This window comes from Canis aureus, chromosome 35 (genome assembly GCF_053574225.1).
Source record: "Canis aureus isolate CA01 chromosome 35, VMU_Caureus_v.1.0, whole genome shotgun sequence".
NCBI classification, from domain to species: Eukaryota; Metazoa; Chordata; class Mammalia; order Carnivora; family Canidae; genus Canis; species Canis aureus.
Genome location: NC_135645.1, coordinates 8,616,048 through 8,636,298, shown reverse-complemented (window position 1 = coordinate 8,636,298; position 20,251 = coordinate 8,616,048). Strand labels below are relative to the sequence as shown.

Below are 20,251 nucleotides of genomic sequence, written 5' to 3'. Positions count from 1 at the left end.
TACATGCTTATTAACTCCATGTACTCAAAATTTATATCCTCCTCCAAAAGGTGGCCTGCTTTAGTCTGTGCTCAGATGAGCATCCTTTAAGTGAAACTGAAATTTCTTCTTTTACTATGTTATCTAGATTTCTGAGGTCTGGCCTGCATACCAACACTAGAACTAGCAAACAGACACAAATGGCTAGATTTCAATCTCAATACAATCACCTTTCAATTATTCACATTTATCCATATATTAGTGAAACAACCCCAAATTTACTGTATTTTGCCTTTTTACATTTCCCCCATTCTAAGAAAATACCCTCTTTACAAGTCTTTACCTTTTGGGGTGGAGGTTTTTGCAAAAGCAATTATGCCAAGCTTTTGAAAAATTCACTGAGAACAGACCTCTCCTCATGGGCTTAAATGTATTTATCAGCATTTATGAAGAATCTCACGTGATCTTGAAGTAACACAACAGCCTCTTAAGTGATCTCCCTGTCTTCCTCCTGGTCCACTCCAATCCACCCTCCTCCTGCTACTAAAGTCAAATTGTTTCCAAGAGCCAAGGTGAGCAAGTTATTTCCCTTTAAACCCCTATGAAGGCTTCCCACTGCTCACCAGATGAGTCTGGCTTGTGGCCCCTGTGGCCCTATCTCTATCTTCTGCCCTGGAACCCCACCTCCATGTGTAGCTCCCAGACTATTTTATGCCTCTGTAACTCTGCTTTCTTCTCTTTTTGCCCACAAAGGCTAGCTCTCACAACCCCTCTCCCTTCCGCATTACCTCTTAGCTTCCTGAATTCCTACTTGACCCCAAAGATGAAGCTTCTGGATTCACTTCTTCTGCAAATTCGATCATTCTGCTTCCTTTGGTATGGACTTACAGATCATTTTCTGCTTTCCCTTCTGTGACTGTGGAATAAAGGCTGTTCTACCAACATATTCATTTATATAAAATGTGATTCCTCATACAACTTACATTCCAATGAGAGGCGATATGTATATACAAACCTCCTCACTTATCTGGATTTTGCTTTTTTATGTCCTTGGATCATTGTTGATCTCCTCAACTTAACTGTAAGATACCAGAGAGAAAACGTATATTCTAATAGGGACAGGGTGGCCATTAAACACTTAGTTCCAACATTTGCCTAATGAATTTTGTAAATTGAAAATATAAGATTATACTGATTCTTTTGTCACTTTTTTTTTAAGATTTTATTTATTTATTCATGACAAACACAGAGCAAAGATAGAGACACAGACAGAGAGAGAAGCTGGCTCCATGCAGGGAACCTGATGTGGGACTCGATCCTGGAACTCCAGGATCAGGCCCTGATCCTAAGGCAGAAGCTCAACCACTGAGCCCCCATGCACCCCTGTCACTATTTATTAAACATGTACTATGTGCCAGGCACTGTGCTAGGTTCTAGAGACACATCACCACACAAAATAAATTCTAGACGATTTATAGAAACAATTCTATAGCTAAGAGGTTCGTTAAACACCATTGAGTCCAGTCCACCTACTTTATCGTAGAAGAAATGTCTTGCCCAAACTTATCCAGCTGGCTAGTCACAAAGGCAATATACAAGAAACTCCTCATCTAACATCTCTTTATCTTTTTCCACTAGTTTGAAGGAATTCTGAGTAATAAGACAAATTAAACACTATTTTGGCTTAAGACATATAAATCTCAATATTTTAAAATAATATTAATCTATATGTGAAAAGAGGCCTGAAAGCAGTGACATAAAACAAATCTAAAGGGAATGAAATAACAGAGACCCAGAAGTGGGAGCTGAGATTCATCTAAGTCAGCAGATGACATCTATTTGCACTCGTTAGCACTGCCTGGCATGTGCTACACCACCCCCTCGGGTAATTTACATTTTTTTAAAGCATGTATTTCTAAATTTAGGAAGTTAGGATAATCAGGGTGGAAAAGCCCATCTGTTTGACGTTCACTCCAGCTGCTGCAGATTCTGAAATGAAATTTGAGTATTTTCTTGTCTGTTTCATCTTATCCAGTCTGGAATCTGAGGACATTACAGTGGCATAAAAGTAGCTCAGGGCAGGGGATCTAATACTTTTTTTTTTTTTTTTTTTGCTATACACAATACCTCCATTATGCTTAACTAACCATACTACAATTACACAAACACACCCACTATTTATACACATCTGTGTACACTCATGGTATAGAAACATTTTCTTGTGTAATATTTTGTTGGGCTGATGGGGGAAAGAGACAGAAAGACCCCAGGAAGAGATGATGCTTGACCCTAACAGGGTTGAAATTAGTTTGTACAAGCCAGGAAAGTAAATGAAATATTGCTTGACGCTATCACTTCCCTTATATTATTAGAAAGAACCTTAACCTGGATCCTGGTCCAAACTTTGCCACTTAAAAGCTGTGTAGTTTTGAAAAGACTACCTCTCTGGCTTTCTCATTACAGAAAGAATAGAGGCAGGATGGGAAGGAAGAAAGAGTTAAATAAAGGACAGAAATCAAGACAGACTGAAGGTGCTTTCCAGATCTGTAATTCTAGGACTATACGACAACCGCATGAATTTTCAAAGGGAAGCCTCTGTTGAGTAGAAGAAGCTTTCCCCTCCTGGTTTGAAATTATCAACATTAAACACAGAAGCAAATCAATAAATATTAATTTATATGCCTTTTTATTTATCCTTAAAGTGTCTGAGTCATATCTAGTAGAAACTAAGCAAATATTTAGTATATACCAAATATACCAAAGCAACTTAGAAGTATTTTTAAAATAAACACAATTCAAAAGAAGTCCATATTTCTAAAGTACAAAAATACATTAAAAGAAAAACAGGGGGATCCCTGGGTGGCTCAGTGGTTTAGCGCCTGCCTTTGGCCCAGAGCGCGATCCTGGAGACCCGGGATCAAGTCCCATGTCAGGCTCCCGGCATGGAGCCTGCTTCTCCCTCGTCCTATGTCTCTGCCTCTCTCTCTCTATAATTAATAAATAAATAAATAAATAAATAAATAAATAAACTAACTAACTAACTTAAAAAAAAAAGAAAGAAAAGAAAGAGAGGCAAACATTATCTAGGATGATGTTTATTGCTGGTGATAAACGTTAAATGTGACTGTTAACAGAGCCCCAAAAAGAAAAGTGTAAGAGCTCATCTAGAGAAAGAAACATTTCCTGTGTCCATAAACCTTTCCTGAATACCTTGACCATGGGAGGTTCTGTGGTAGAAGCAAGAGGGATCAACAGGAACCAAAAGCCACACTGGTCATGGGAGTTGGTTCTAATTTCTTACATAAGATGTACCAGGCCTGACACAACTACCGAAGTGCAAGTGTTTTAGAGATAGAGGGACCCAGCAGAGGCGCCAACCTCCATGAGCCTGTGACTTCACTTAGGAAACTGTTACATACCTGGAAACCACAACAAAAAATAAGGCTGTAAAAGCTTTAAAAAACTTGTTTACCAGCACTTCAGGAGACTTAGGTTCTTCACAGGATTTCTTCCTGACAGTTCCATTATCCTCAGCCCACCAGTGTTTTATAGATGAACAAACATTTTAAGAAGCAATGGGGACCTGAAAGAGACACCCTAGTGCTGGGTCACCTTTTCCTGCCTTATTCCACATTGTTAGGCTATTCCTGCCTCTCACGCCCCCCAGGACCTAGAACAGTGGCTACCACAAAGCAGGCCCTGGAGAAGCACTGAGTGAACTAACAACAAATGTCGTCAGAGGCAGTCTGGCCATATCAAGGGCGGAGGTGCAGGAGGAGACAGACTTTTGCTACACACCAGGCATCTGGGCCATCACTTCACCCAACCCGGCCACTCCACGGACAGGATGGCAGGCCTCTCTTTCCAGACAAAGAACAAGAGGCTCTGCCCAAAAAATAAAAATTAAAAATTAAAAATAAATAAATTAATTAAAAAAGAGGCTCTGCCCAAAGAAGAGAAGGAAGCATGGGACCATCTAGTCTACCTAAGTGAGCTGGGGTGAAGGTGCTGAGCTCCTCCCAGAGAGACAGACAGACAGACACAGATGCAGGCATAAAAGACAGCTGTCCGAGCCCTGGCAGAAAGGCTGGGCCAGGAAGGTTGGCCACAGGATGAGCAGCAGCAGGAAAAGAGCCAGCCCAACCCAGAGGTGTGAGTGCCTGGACCGGGGCCAGGCAGAGGCGCGACGGGTGTCCCGCGGGCCGCAGGAGTCCAAGAAGGGGGGGCAGCAGGTGCGGGGACTCTCAGGAGCCGTTGGGCCAGACAAACTGGGGGAACCAGGGTGGTATGTGCCACGTGTTCAAAGCTTCTCAGAGTAAAACCTGCCTAGAAATAGGTCAGTACCAGAAAATCATGGCATGAACGTTAGTAGCAAAGATGATGGTCATTTACGGTAATTTATTAGTCAGGCCGTCATTCCTCATGCTTTTTAAAATCATCTCCAGAAATCTAAAGGGAAAAGCCAATTTTCACCAGAAGGAAGAGAACGCTGCAAATATAGAATTATTGACTATGCAGGAAAATGTTTCGAACACTGAAGCACAGAGTTCAATGTGTACAGATTACATGCATAATAGAGCTTCAAATGAGTTACCATAGCTACAAAAAGATAATTAATTTTGAGGAAACAAAAGAAAAGAGATATCATTAGGGGCAGTATTCAAAGAGCTGAAATAATAAACGTGGCATCCAAATTTAACTCCCATCACTCCCCCCCAGGAGCTAGCAACGCTCCTTTCCATGGGGCCCCTTCTGCTGTGGCTCCCCGGCCCCCCAGGCCTGTGGGCCAGGCCTCTGCTGCACCAGCCTGAACCCCATCCAGACGCTGGGTGACTCTGTGACCTCCCACCCATGCCATGAAGTCTGTGATCGCCGGTGCCTTGTAGCCTGAACCGTACAATTATCACCAACTCTGCATGAAACAGGGACAGGCTCGGCACCAGCTGGGCCCCGGCACCGTGCGCACCGTGCGAGGGCCGAGGAAGGAAGAGCGGGATTGACGCAGGTGGGTGCGTAGGTCACAACAGACAGGTATGGGCTAAAGTCTGGGCAATGTTCTAGAGAGACGGGGAGGAAGAAGCCAACTCGGGAGACCATGGGCGAGGTGACCTCCAACCTGTATCTGGAAGCATAAGCATTATTTTCCAGGCCCAGAAAAAAAGAGGAGGAAGGGGGGCTTTGCTTTCAAATTGAGGCAACAGCACCTTCTCGTTCCCTTTTGCCTGAAGCGGGAAGAAGGTAAATTCTAGAAACCAAAAGACATGAGCTGTGACTTTATTTAACCTTTCTGAAGATCGTTTCCTTGGTTTTAAAAAGGAAACAGGGGGGCGCCTGGGTGGCTCAGTCAGTTAAAAAGGAAACAGGGGATCCCTGGGTGGCGCAGCGGTTTAGCGCCTGCCTTTGGCCCAGGGCGTGATCCTGGAGACCCGAGATCGAATCCCACGTGGGGCTCCCGGTGCATGGAGCCTGCTTCTCCCTCTGCCTATGTCTCTGCCTCTCTCTCTCTGACTATCATAAATAAATAAAAAATTTAAAAAATAAAAAAATAAAAAGGAAACAATGCAAGTGTGTGGTGAAGATATACATATAATGTATATTGAAGGACTGTACTTGGGATGCATTTTATTTTTAAGGATTTATTTACTTGAGAGAGAGAGAGACAGAGGTCGGGGGGTGGGGGGGACAGAAGGGGAGGGAGAGAGAAAATCTTCACCAGACAGAACTGAATGTGGAGCTAGACGTGGGCCTCGAGTCCATGACCCTGAGATCACAGCCTGAGCTGAAACCAAGAGTTGGATGCTTAACTGCCTGCACCACCCAGGCGCCCCAAGGGAGCCTTTTAAGTAGGAAGCAGTCAAAAATGCCTTTCTTTCCCCCTCAAAAACTATAAACTCAGCGATAGAGACTTACACTTCTTTCCTGACACCTGCACTAACAGAACTTTCAAGCATGATTTCTTGTTGACATAATTGTTCGATCATTCCCATTTGAATCTGACAACTCATAAATCTTCTATCATGCCTACTTATTTGACATAGATAAAAATAAAATGTTAAACTCTTACGTCCAGCGCTGTATTGCCCAAAAGAGACAAGTACTTAAGGCACCAGCAAGACAGGAACAGGGTGGTGGGAGGAAGAGAGAGAAAGGGGAAATATTTTTAAGGCTGATTGACATTTGATATTTAAGAACAAAGACCAAAGTCGTCGTCTTGAAGGAAAGAACACAACTGTGCTGGACTTGCTTACTTTTTATAGTTCAGTGTCCCATTCTGAGTTTCACAGGAGGGGGCACCACGATCTTTTCATGCTTAGGGTTCCAAAGATCTCTACAAGCCCGGCTCATGGTTCATATAAATGTTCCCCAAATTCTTCCACAGTCAGGCCCTAGAATGGAGCTTAAAAGAAACAACATAATCCACTTACGGACTGTCTGAGCCTGGCACAGTATTAGGCACTTTACATATTTTCTTAATCATCCAGGCACTTAACTCCACATACTGAAATCCACTCTACTCCACAACTGCACGATCTCCTCATTTGGAAATAGAGATTATACTCTGTCTCACAGACTTGTCTTAGACGTGATGAATAAATATACATAGAATGCCTAGGTAATGCATGGCACACGCTGGGTACCCAAAAACAGCAGCTACAATCGAAATGGAAATTTGACATCCAGCCTGGAAACTTATGACACCTTGAAATCAGAAGCAATGCATGTGACTTAGACAGGGATCCAGAAGTGGTGGCAGCAGCAAAACTGAAGCTCATCAGAGCTGGCACTGAGGGCAGGATGACTTGGCTTGCCACTCTTTGGCACATGTGCCCAGAGCCTATTCAACTCCAGTGTTCCAAGCTGTTTAACCACATTCAGTTCACTGTGGGCACCTCAGTTTCTAAATGCCTGCCAAAATCCAAGTATTTAAAAAAAGCACTCCAAGTGATCAAGCAAATAAAGAGGCTTTTTCTTTAAAGAAAAGATCATTTATTGAGATTCAATAAACCACTGTAGTATGGTTCTTGCAATTGCTTACACATTTGCTGCCATGTTGGTACATCAGCTTAAGTTAAAAACTAGGACAGAGCTCAAGATTGGCACATCTGGCCAGATTGGGACCCTAGATTCTGCAGAGTTGGCCACACATCTAAACCAAATGTTATCAAGAGGAGAGCAATACGTAAATTTACATTTGTCGATAAATGAGCATATGCATAAAAGCACAGTCTATTTTCTTTCAAATTGATGTGATGGTCTCACTACTTCCTACCTCAACAACCTACCCCAAAACTAGATGGGTGGCAGGGGTCAGGGCATAACTAAATTCAGTCCAATCCGGTCAGCCAAGACTGATGCAATAATTTGAGTAGCCTCTTAAAGTTATTTTATAGATGTCTCTTTTGGATGGCTCAGGTAAATGCTCAGTCTTTTAGATTTCCTTCCCCATGTCCTACTTTTCTTCCAGATGGTATCTGACTGCCTGAAGGAGAGAATCCTCAAACTACGCCAAGGCAGAGAACAGGAGGTGGCCCTCATATCTATACAAAGTTGCCGGGGTCTCCACTGGACTCAGCTCTAGAGTATCTTGACCAGTACTTCCAGAGTGGTAGCCAGTAGGTTACAACTGGTCCTGTGTGGGGCATTCTTTCTGGTGGTAGTTGTGGTGGTGCTGAATGGGGGACAGGGGTGAGTACGTGCCGGTCCCCGTCTTCATACAATGGTCCCAGCCATTGGTCTCTGATCTTAAAGGCCATATGTGCAGAGACTCCTTCATTCTAAGCTCAGGCTTCTCTAGGTCCCCGCCCCAGGACACACATACACTATCAGGTCTCTTACACACCTCAAGGAAGGCCCCATGGAGCCAGGAGCGCTGCCTCAGACTCTACCTGCTTCTGCCACCGCATCCAGGTCAGTACTCGAGCACACGTTCAGAGTAGCCAGTGCAGGACTTGCAGACCCCAAGAACCAGACCACCCAGGGAAATGGCATGGATTGGTCAGAACAAGCATGTGGGTTCAACAGGAGACAACACTTCCCTCATACCACAAGAGTTCCGTGGTATCAGAATAAGCTGAGTCATGTCTGGCTTTTAGACTAAATTGTGGAGTCTTGAGGACTAAATCCAACTCTTTTTTTCATCTTTCTACCACCAGATTCCTGGAGCATAACAGACACTTCTTTTGTTGTTGTTGTTGTTGTTTTGTTTTTCCTTAAAAACTGCTTGATACCAAAGTAACAAGGATGATTTGCCTCATAGGCTGGGTGGGATAAAGACGAAACAGGCAGCACACAAGGCCACTCACTACCTGGCTCTATCTTCTTGCATCTGACATTTTAACTACTGCAGAGCTGCACTTCTGTTTTCTCACACGATCTGACAAGTGTTCCACAATTACTGCTTCTCTGATTCACATAAATCTCCAAATTATAAGTGTGCTTACAACTCCAATTATAGTTACACATGTATTAAGCTCCTCAAGACCGGGTACCATACTAAATATTCCACCTAACCCACAATGCCTAACACAGTGGTATACACAGAGTGGGGTTTCTCAATAGCTTATTGCAAAGTGAAGGGATATACTTTTTAAAAGTTGAGATATTCTCCACTAGGATAAAGAAAAAAAATCAAATGCATACAACACTATATTTTGCATAAAATTTCTGTGCCTTCTCTGGAAACTATTTTTGAACCATAAGTTCAAACTCCCTGTACAAAACAAATGTAAAGTGGTGCTGTTGAGATGCAAGGCACCCAACAATAGGAAAGGCTTTTATGCCACTAAAATTATTATTTTTATTTTTTGTTTATTTTTAACAAATTCTACTTTTTTAAATTTTTATATTTTTAAATATTTTATTTATTCACTCATGAGAGACACAGAGAGGGAGGCACAGACACAGGCAGAGGGAGAAGCAGGCTCCATGCAGGGAGCCTGACAAGGAACTCAATACCAGGACCCGGGGATCATGACCTGAGCCAAAGGCAGATGCTCAACCACTGAGCCACCCAGGTGTCCCTAAAATTATTATTTTTAAAGGAAATTACTATTTAATGGCAAAATGGAGATGATGAGATTCAGAAGGTAACCTCAGCTCCAGATGATGAAGCAAGAGATGATGATAATAGGTGGGCAGATGCAACAGGGGAGAAAGAGGGAGACAACAAGCCGAAAAACAAAAAAGCGGAGAAAATAATGCTGTAAAGAGGAAATGAATACTATTTACAGATAAAGTCCGATTTCACAGCATGCTGGTTGGGTCCCTTCTTTTGAGAAATGAAGATATATGGCTTGACTATTGTCAGTAAGCATTTACCGATGACTTACCACATTCAAGGCATTGCACTAGACCCTGAAGGTAAGATGAAATGTAAGACTGTATCAAAGAACTTAGGGAGGCAACAAGATTGGACATAAACATCAATGGGTAAACCACTACAAAAAGTAAGTTTTAGTGCCTGGCTCCCAACTCTCATCACACACCAAAAAGATCAATTCTGGGTAGGCTGTAGCTCAAAATATAAAAGGTAAACAGTACAGCTTCTAGAAAACAAAGAATATCTTTTTGACATTGGGGCAGGAAACAAATTCTTAGCCATGACACAGAAAGTGCTAGTCAAAAAGGAAAAATTGTTAACATGCACTAATTAAAATCAAGAACTGCTCTTTAAGAGGACATCAAAATAAGAGAGTAAAAGAAGATTTTTGCAACACATGTAACCAATAGAGTGCCAGTATTCCCACAAACACTTCAAAACCCATACAAATCAGGGAGAAAAAAAGACACACAGACTCTAAGTTTAAAATCTGGCAGAGGTGCCTGGGTGGCTTAGTCAGTTAAGCGTCCAACTCTTGATTTCAGTTCAAGTCCTGATCTCAGGTTCCTGGGATCAAGCCCAGTGTGGGGCTCCAAGCTGGGCAAGGAGTCGGCTTGAGATGCTCTTTCTCTGCCTCTGCCCCTCCCCCTGCTCATGCATGCAAATAAATAAATCTTCCCCACTTCCCCCAAAAATATGTGTGTGTATGTATATATATATATACATATACACATATACACACACATATATGTATATGTGCATACACACACACACATACATATACATACATACATACTGGCAAAACCCAAGGGGTTCATCAATAAGTAAATGGATAAACAAAATATACCAATATAACAATGAAATATCATTCTGCCATAAAAAGGAATGAATCCCTGATACACACTATCTCGTAGATGATCCTTCAAAACATCGTGCTATTAGCCAGTCACAAAAGGACAAATGCTGTATGATCCTACCTATGTGAGGTACCTAAAATAGGCAAATTCATAGAAATATAAATGGACCAGAGGTTACCAGGGCCTGAGGGAAGAGGCAAATGGGGAGTTATTGCTTACTGTTTATAGTTCGTTTGAAATGATGAAAAAGTTTTAGAAATATTGATGATCATTGCACAACACTGTGAATATGCTTAATGCTGCTGATTCGTACACTTAAAATTGGTTAAAATAATTAATTTCATGTTGTTTTACCATGATTCTTAACAATTAATGACACACCAAAAGCACTGAATTGTAAAATTCATAATGTAATATATCAAAAACCACTGAATTGTATACTTTAAGTGACATGTGAATTTTATCTTAATAAAGCTGTTAAAAAAAATGGCAAGACTTGAGAAGACAACTCATGTAGGAAGATATCTAAAGTGGCCAGTAAAAGGGGAAATGGTGAGCAACCTTATGAATAATCCGGGAACAGCAAAATGCTTACACATATACACAATCATCCATCGTAATGGCTAAATTAAATCGATCACAAGGATTCAGAGAAAACAACTCTCAGACACTGCTAGTAGGCATGAAGACCAACACAACTACTTTGAGCAAAAATGGCAGTACCTACTAAAGCTGAATATACACAGTCTGTTTCTTAAGTGTAACACCTAACAGAAATGCACTCTGATTTGCTCAGAACACATGGCCAAGAATCTTCACCACAGCATTATTTATTGTAGGCCAAAACTGGAGAAAACCTACAGTATATCAGCAGTAGGATGGGTAGGTCAGTATCATGGTATATTTACACGATAAAGTGCTATACTATAATGAAGGTAAAGAAACCACAGCCATACATAATGTGCATAAATCACATAAACAATGTTGGATTTTAAAAGCCAGAAACAAAAGAGTACATTAATGAATATGGATGATTCCATTTACATAAATTTCAAAAACATGCAAACTAGTTTCCAGTGTTAGAAATAAAAAACTGGCTACCTTTAGGGATTGAGAGGGGTACTGGGAGTCCACAGGGTGTGTGCAATGCTGTCTTTGGTTACACAAGTTCGCTCACTCAAATTCATTAAGTAATACTCTCAAGATTTTTATACTATTTTGTGTATATATTACACTTTTTAAAAAAAATTAGTTCCTGCCACTATTGCCTATTCTAATAAATACAGCAACTTTGAAATACAGCATAATCAAAAAACCCTGACTCAATATAAGTCCATGCTCTTCAGTGGAATGAACAAAGTATGAATCAGAAAAAGGCAGCAGGAGCATGTTAGAAGATAGAAGCTATCGTAAGCACATGTAAAGAAAAAGGGTGAGAAACTATTAACCGTTTCAAAACTGGAGCACATGTAAAGCACATGTAAAGAAAAAGGGTGAGAAACTATTAACCGTTTCAAAACTGGAGCACAAATGAAATGCGAATTCAATCCACCACATAAAAGAATCTTTTTTTTTTCATTCTTTGAAAGCGAGAAATGTCTATGCTCTCGCAAAGAACAAAAAAACAAAAAAAACCCACTTTAATATTTACAGGCATATCTCAATTATCTCAATTTCACATACAGAATTTCAATTCTTTCCTGTGAAATGAGAGAAACAGATTGTCCATTACCTAATACACGATCAAAGGCGCAGAGAGCAAAGATTTCACATTCATCCACTCACTGGACAAAGCCAGCACCTGCCATGTGCAGAGCAGAGTGCTCATCCTCTGGAGTGTGCAAGAAAGTGTAAGAGCACGAGGCACTGCAGTTTGGAGGCACTACCACAGGAGCAGTGTGAACTGCCCCGGCCTAGGAGACTGAGAGGAAGCCAGGCCCTACACAGGGGTCGGGGCAGAACGCAAGGCGGTCCGTCTCGGAGCAAACAGACTGGGCTGGGCCTGCAAGGGCAGGAGTACGGATATATGGAGAGAAGGATGTGACGTGTTTCAGATCAACCAGCAGAGGAGGGAAATGTGAGCAACAGAGCTGAAGAGGAAGACGGGACCAGAATGGCAGAGGGTGCTGGGCACGTGCTGGGAAGAGCAGAATGCCACGGAGGGCACCGCTGATGTTTTATGAAAAGTTCGGAATTTATCCTTCAAGGTTTTTGAGCTCGTGTTTTGTTGTTGAAGGAAGGGAGGGATATACTTACTGAAAGCAGTGTTTGACAGAAAAGCAACCTTGCAGAAAGCAAAGGGTGGATCAAAGCAAAGAAAGGTGAAGTAAACATCAGCCAGGAAACTGTCAGGATAATGTAAACTTAAAATGATAAGGATAAAAATTACTGAAGATGCAGAGGAAAGAAAGGAAGGTGAAGATAAGAATACCAAGAAGGGGCACCTGGGTGGCTCAGTGGTTGAGCATCTGCCTTCGGCCCAGGTTGTGATCCCGGGGTCCTGGGATCGAGTCCCACGTCGAGCTCCCTGCATGGAGCCTGCTTCTCCTTCTGCCTGTGTCTCTGCCTCTCTCTGTGTGTCTCGCAGGAATAAATAAATTAAAAAAAAAAAAAGGATACTAAGTAGAAATATGCTAAAGATTCAGGGGTTTTCAGAGGTGAAAAAATAAACTATTTTGCATAAGAACAGGCACCGGGATCACGCACTCCCTCATACAGCGTGACACCACCACAGTCCACACACTCAAAGTCTGCCCAAGAGCGGAAGCTTGTGCCAACACAAAATCAGTCTGCTTGAGATCTAAATATATACATACACACACACACAGCATCCATGCAAACTGCCAAATACGAAATTAAACATCTATGTGTGTTTACCTAATTAGCCGCTATGTATGACGCAGAGGGGCAAGGAAAGTTTTTGTGGTTCATCTAGATACGGAAAAGCTGAATTAGTTCCCCTGCCAAGCTCGGGATAACAGTCATCAAAGGACTAGAGGAAAAGCTTCCACCACCCTTTACTTAAGTCAAAGAGAAAGCTGGCATCCACTATGTCGAGAGAATCTGAGCTGAGAATTCAGAGGAAATGCTCAAGATTGCAAATTATTTTTGTGTCCATGGTCTCCATTATCATGAGTTTATAGAATATTTGCTAGACACTGAAGGAGTAAGCAGATTTGATTTATTTTAATGCAGGCAGATGGCTCGGTCATGGAAATTGTGAAGAGATTACCGAGCGGCTTCCTCAGATCAAGGACATTATGGAATTAAAGGCTCTAAGAGACCGTGCTGGTCCAGGTCCCTGTGGCTCACAGCCTTACGCGTTCTTACTAACGAGAAAGACAACTGAACCCCTTGAACTGGAAGTAACCAGGGAGGAAGGGGTAGGGGGGAGCAGAATTAATCTGTCCAAAGAAGTTTAAGTGTTAAGATGGAAACCAGAGATGCAGATTGATCAAAGGGCAACTAAAACATGCCTTGCTCTGAGGACACTGAGATCATGAATTAGAAGAATTAAAAGTCACAATTTTGGAAAATATACTCAGGAAAACGAATCATGTGTAAATTACTGTAAATATTTTGGAAAAAAAAATGTAATGATCTGAAAACAAACTTTACTTACCAAGATAACACAGTAGGCAGAGAGCTTATGAATCTCAGGTGTGACCAACTCTTGCCAATTTTGGAGACTACCTGGCTTTGTATAAAAATAATCCTCTGTCAGGGCACCTGGGTGGCTCAGTCAGTTAAGCGCCTGCCCTCAACTCAGGTCATGACCAGGGTCCTGGGATCGAGCCCTCCACACTGGGCTCCCCGCTCAACAGGAAGTCTGCTTCTCCCTCTGCTCCCGGCTTGTACTTTTCTTACTGTCACTATCTGTCTCTCTCTCTCGCAAATAAATAAATAAATCTGCAAATAAATAAAAATAAATAAAATATCTCTGTCTCTCTCAAATAAATACATCTGCAAATAAATAAGTGAAAATAAATAAAATAGAACATACTTTAAAAAAATCTTCTTCCATTAAAATGCGAAGAAAACAGCTGGGGAACACCATTAGTGACATAAAATCTAGTTAGAATCCAGACATGCCCTAACCAAACCCTCCAAAGCTTTCCATTTACATATCACTATCTCCCTGCTAAAACTCCCTGGTTTTCATCTTTTTAAAACTTCACAGGCTTGGGGCGCCTGAATGGCTGAGTCAGTTGAGTTTCCGACTCTTGGTTTCTGCTCAGGTCGTGATCTCAGGGTTGTGGGATCCAGATCCAGCCCTACATCAGGTTCCACACTCAGTGCAGAGTGGGCCTAAGATTCTCTCTCTTCCCTCTCCCCCTGCCCCTCCCCCCTGCTCGAGCTCATTCTCTAAATAAATGAATAAATAAATCTTTTTAAAAAAAGTCCACAGGCTTCCCACTTTTAATCAACAATAGCACTGTGAAAATATCTGTATTTGTCATATAATCTCATACAGATAAAATTTAGGTACCTATGCCTGGCTGAGACAAATAAGAGTCATTACGAGAAAAAAGCAGAGAGAAGTCATAGAAATCAAGACAAAGGACCAGAATACAGTCAGTGACTGTGGTAAAAAAAAAAAAAAAAAAAATTTCTGTCATATTTATAGTCTGCTTACCACTGACCCTCCCCTGACACATACAAGATCTGTCTATGATATAAAGGATTTAAGAGAATAGGTATGTACATAGCCTGAACCAAAGTGCAAAAAATAAATTTTAAAATAAAACATAAAATAAGATTTATATTTGAAACCAATTTTTGTAATCTTTCTGCAACAGATGAGGATGATTTTAATTCCTGGAATTAAAGAAAGTTGCATTATATTTATGGGGGAGGAGAGGAAAATTGAGTAACTATTATAGGGCAAGTCTTGTGAATATGTTAAAGCCAGCCATATATTCTCTCCAGTTTATTTTATTGCCAGTATTTTTAATACTTGGATGCCACATCAAAGAATCATGAGATTACAGAGCTGGAAAAGAACAAGAGATTACTTTATTCAACTCCCTCATTTTGTAAATGAAAGCAGGCCTGGAGAACTGCTAGGATGTGTCCCAGGCCACGCCTCCCACTGGTACTCCCCATACAGAACTTCTGATTCAAGTTGGGGCTGACCAGTCCTTATAATCCTAGTAACTGTTACTAACCAAGCATTTTTTTTTTTTTTTGATGCTAGACCCATTTGAGATGTGTCATTTAATTTAGTACTTCTTAACGAAGGCCATCTCCACTGTATCAGATAATCAAACTCAAACTCAGACATTAAAACATTCTCAAAGTCATGGAGCAAATAAATGGTAAGTCAGGAATTTAAACCCAATATGTCTGACTATACAAAGCCCACATAATATTGTTATCTCCCCCCAAATGTTAAATGATTACATCCAAATAATTCCACTTTGGGCAAGACAAACTGAAGAAATACCTACACAAACGTATAGATTATATATATACAGAGATGTTCACTACAGGGGCATCCGGGTGGCTCAGTGGTTGAGCATCTATCTGCTTTTGGCTCAGGTCATGATCCCGGGGTCCTGGGATCGAGTCTTGCATCGGGCCCCCGGACAGGGAGCCTGCTTCCAGCCCTCTGCTTATGTCTTTGCCTCTGTGTGTGTCTCTCATGAATAAATAAAATCTTAAAAAAAAAAAAAAAAAAAAAGGATGTTCACTACAACATCACTAATCTCAAAAAACAAGAAACAGAGGTGACTGGATGGCTCAGGCAGTTAAATGTCTGACTCGATTTCAGCTCAGGTCTTGATCTCAGAGTCACAAGTTCAAGTCCCAAGTTGGGCTCCACACTGGGCATGGTGCCTACTTAAAAAAAAAAAAAATCCGAAACAACATAAAATGTTCAACGATGGAGAAATAGTTAAATAAACTATGGCAAATACATGCTATGCTATACTAAATGGTCATTAAAAAGAATGAGGGGTATATCCATATGACAGATGCAGAAAAATACCCATATTAAGTTGTTATGTTTTATAAATAAATTATAGGACAATATTTATGACGTTATTTTTAAAAAATAAGAGAAGTGAGTGAATTGGGTTTAGTTTAAATAAACTGAGTCAAAAATTTTTAAAATAAATTACATAGAAGAGAAAAAAATAATTTAACACATAGTGTCTGTGATAACAAATGTAAGATAGGAAACACAGGAATACCCAGAAACACAATACAGGAAAATAGATTCGAAATGCAGGAAGATGTGAGTAGGCATATTGAAAAGATATAATATCTCACAGAAGAAAACGGATAAAAACAAGCACATCACGATAAACTGTGGTTAACCTAGCGAACCATAAAGATAAAGGATTTTGACATCCAGGTACAAAAAGTAAATCACTCTCAAGGGAGAAAAATTAAATTTAGCCTGATCTCATACTTCACCACGGCAACAGTCATTGCCAGAAAATGGAGAGTAATTTCTAACAAATTCTAGGAAAGATATTTTGACTCAATAATATATGTATACAAACTCTCCTTCAATTTGAATAGAAAAAGGCAGTGAAAACATGAACTAATTCAGAAGACAAAGTAAGCACTGAAACGATTCCAAATGATGGAAATCTACCTAGATTTATCAAGAAATAAATCATAATCATCAAATATTAAAATGGACACATCTGGGTGGTGTGGTTTAGAATGTTATGTTGAAATACTTTTTTCTCCTGCTTCGTACTGTTTAACTTAAAATGAACGTGGATCTTTTAAATAAAAAACCTGAAGTCTGTACTTTTCAAAGCACAAATAATTATGATTTCATTTAGGTAAGTTAGAACAGTCAAAATTAATGTATGCTTACAGAAACAAATCGACATTTGACTAGACCCAAGAGTGGAGGAGTTAACTGCAAAGGCACCTGAGGGAGCTTTTTCTTTCCGGTGATGGAAATTTCTACATTTGACTCCACTTACACAGGTGCATAAATTTATCAAAACTCTCTAATATTATACTCAAAATAGGAGCATCTTACCAAAATCTAATTATACTTCAATAAAATTGACTTAAAACACAATATGAGTAATTCATGAAAAATTATCTGATGGCATGGTGGTTGTTAGTCACATACAAAATACACACACACAAACACTTTCTACCTAGTAGCTATGATTACTTTCCTACTAAGTGCAATCAAACAATTGAATTTTGAACCTAGATTTTAGGTAAAGAGGGCAAACAAAAGCTCCAAAAAATGCAAATAAATGACTGATCCTCTATGCGATCCACAGAAATCCTCATAAAAGAAAAAAAAAAAGTACACGTACATGCAGACTTTGTTGTCGTTAGAAAAAGGTCTGGAACAGTGCACAGCAAAACCAGAGAATTTCGTGGGTGTAGGTAGGGTATGAGTCAGTTCTTAAGCACTTCTGCATTGTTCGAATTTTTATGCCTAGAATGTTACTTCTGTAATTAAAAACATAAAATACAAAAATAAAGAATCTTCAATGAGTTTATTATGTTTAAACAATCAATGCATACTCCATTTAATATCATCTTACATAGTATATAATAATTTTGGCCATTTGTCTCAAAAAAAATTCTAAAAAAAAAAAAAATCTAACATTCCCTTATAGTATACCACCTTTTTGTACAGTCCATGGACCCAACAGGGTCTCCAAGATCCTTCCAGAAAATCCATGAGGTAAAGACCATTTTCTTAATAATGGCAAACTGTCATCTGTCTTTTGCCTGTGCTGACATTTGTGCTGATGGTACAGACACAGTGGTGAGCGAACCGCCAGTGCCCCACCATTGTCTGGATAGTGGCACCGAACTGTCCTCACAGGCACTGCACTGGGCCTTCACCATCATGTGCTCACAGTGAAAAAAGAAAATCCAGTTTCACTAAAGAATGCCTTTGATGAAGCAATAACAATGATTTTATTAAATCTTGACCTTTTATAATATCTTGTATGACAAAATGGGCAATATGAAACATATTTCAAAAAAAAATAAAAAATAAAAAAAGAAACATATTTCACTTATGCAGCAGACCAAAGAAAATGGTTGTCCCAAGGAAAAGCCCTGATACAAATCCTTGAGCACAAAACTGAACAAGATAGTTGCTTTTGGGGGGATCAGCATTTTCACTTGAAAGAACAACTCACAGACCACAATTATTCAGACTGAGGTATGTGGCAGACATTTTCTCAACACTGAACAAAATACGACTATCACTTCACTGATAAGATCAATGGTGATATTAACAAATGTGATTTGTTTATATTATTCAATCCAATGTATGTCAACATTTGTAAAATCTGTATTGAGGAATCCGTATCTTCCAAATTATCAATGTATAGTGTACTAAAAAATCATACAGGAATAAAAGATCCGCTCAAATCACATGATAAACCAATGGATTTTAAAATAAGAGAGCAAGAAATGTTTATTGCCATGGTTTCTAATTTCCCACAGTAGCCACTCCTTAAGAAACTATTACTTCTTGAGTTTTGGTAAATATCAAAGAATAGCTGAAATTATTTGAAAATGCTATGAAAATACCCCTAACTACATGGCTGTGTAAAGCCAGACAGTCTTCACATATTTTAACCAAACACATCATAAGAAATTGAATGCAGAAGCGGATAGGGGAATCCAGCTGTCTTCTAATGAGTCAGACATTAAAGAGATTTCCAAAATGTGGAATATTGCCCCTCTTCTTGCTAATATTTTTTGGTTTGGGCAAAAATTCTTACTTGTCATGAAAATGTATCATTTATGTCAATACACAATGGATTTATTGTTATTAAATTGATTAATAAATACTTTTAAATGTTCTTACCTTTAATTTCTAATACAGTATATATTAATAGATATAATCCACATAAACAAAAGCTCCTTGTGGTCCTCAATAATCTTTAAGGCCCCAGTAATCCCAAAGCCAAAAGTTTGAGAATCTTTGCACTGCTAACACATTCTTCACATGTTCTGCATACTGTCATAAGTCTTGGCTAACAAGTGCTGGCACGGCAATCTGTATTTACGCACGGGCAATATGCATAAGTGAAATGTACTACAAGGTTTCTCACCCGATGAAAACCTAAAATGTAGCCTGACTGCAATGTGTTCTGCAACAAGTGACACTTACTACACTTTATCCTCACTTTTTGCCCCATATTTTGTGTTCTGGCAAATGACCCTGAACCATGGCGCTGACCAAAGTTGTATAACAGGTAATGATGGACCTGCTACAAGGAAACAAAGATGAAGTATTATAAAAAGATGTCTGATGTTCCTTAAGGCACCTTTGAGTACGTGGTTGAGGATGTAGCTATGATTAGAATACTGATGACATTTCAGGAGTGTCTACAGACTATGAGGATGGTCCATAGGGAATAAATCCTAGCTGAAGAAACTCTGGGGGGAAATATGGAAGACTGCAGGAAAGGGCAAGGCAATGAGAGGAGAGGACAACTGGCAATCTCCCTTGGGAGCAGGCGATGATGTCTCCACACAGGGCTCATCTAATTAAATGCTTTTTCTAAAACAAAGTCCAGTACTATCTATCTGTGATGGGGGAGGGGGGTGTTGAGCTTAGACTACACAGGTTGTTTTTGTTTTTAAGAGAGACACAGAGAGACAGGCAGAGACATAGGCAGAGGGAAAAGCAAGCTCCCCTGTGGGGTGCCCGATGGGGGACTTGATCCCGGGATCCTGCCTTGAGCTGAAGGCAGACGCTCAACCACTGAGCCACCCAGGCATCCCTACACAGGTGTTATTTTATGTCTCTGTTCTTGGGAGACTAATTTTTTCCCTTATTTGTTTTTGTTTTTATTTCGTTGGGAGACTAGTTTTGACATACAGGCCCTCAGGATGAAGAATACAAGGCACGGAAATGGGAACCTTGATGGCTATAAGTGAACACCCAAAAGTCCAAGGTCATTCCTTACTGCATGGAGCAACATCTTCAGAAATTCCTTAGGAAAAAAATACTTCAAATGTAGACAATTTCAAAGCCTTGTGATTAAAAATAAGCTAAAAATCAGTTTCGAAAGATCTGTATTATATTTTTAAATTAATTTCCAAAGTCATAGAATCTGAAAAGTCTATGAAAATAGAT

At 40.1% G+C, this 20,251-nt stretch overlaps 1 protein-coding gene across 4 annotated transcripts in view; it reads right to left on the bottom strand.

The window, feature by feature from the left end:
- Positions 1-20,251, bottom strand: part of IGSF11 (immunoglobulin superfamily member 11) — a 182,379-nt gene that overhangs the window by 98,037 nt on the left and 64,091 nt on the right. Inside the window, exon 1 of one of the 4 annotated variants that reach the window (XM_077883919.1) lies at positions 17,454-17,592. The exons of the other annotated variants lie outside the window; for them this stretch is intronic. The gene's annotated coding sequence lies outside the window, so the exon portion shown is untranslated. Of the gene's footprint in view, positions 1-17,453; positions 17,593-20,251 lie in introns of those variants that run through there. 4 annotated transcript variants of the gene reach the window in all.